The sequence below is a fragment of the Mastomys coucha genome, unplaced genomic scaffold (assembly GCF_008632895.1).
Source record: "Mastomys coucha isolate ucsf_1 unplaced genomic scaffold, UCSF_Mcou_1 pScaffold22, whole genome shotgun sequence".
NCBI lineage: Eukaryota > Metazoa > Chordata > Mammalia > Rodentia > Muridae > Mastomys > Mastomys coucha.
The window spans coordinates 111,986,413-111,986,819 of NW_022196905.1; the positions used below are offsets into that span (position 1 = coordinate 111,986,413).

Below are 407 nucleotides of genomic sequence, written 5' to 3' on the forward strand. Positions count from 1 at the left end.
TTTTTTGGCTTGAAAATTAGAATCGTGTAAAATCACTTTAAGTCTATTTTATTATTATTTACAGACAGAGAGTCAACATGTAGCCCTAAACTTGAAGCAGTCCTGGCTTAGCCTCTTGCAATCTGGGCTACAGGGGCTCACCACCCTGTCATGCTGTAGAGTAATGTGTACACAGTGTGCAGGTGTCTGGGTGGAGACAAGGCTTGGCCCTGTTTTTAAATTAATAGTGAATCATGAGTAACTAGTAAGACAGCTATATGAACAGAAATAGTTTTTTCTTTTTGGACTTTCCCAGCTCAACTCTTTATTGGCAAATTGAAATGCAGAAATGTAATGCACTCTTTACTGGAAAAATCTCAAATTCACCTTGGATACTGTTTTGGGGAAAGAAAAGTTTCTATAAAGTA

At 37.3% G+C, this 407-nt stretch overlaps 1 protein-coding gene across 4 annotated transcripts in view; it reads left to right on the forward strand.

Annotated features, from left to right (window-relative positions):
- Med13l (mediator complex subunit 13L) overlaps nt 1–407 on the forward strand; it is a 226,670-nt gene that overhangs the window by 39,373 nt on the left and 186,890 nt on the right. The gene's annotated exons all lie outside the window — the stretch shown is intronic.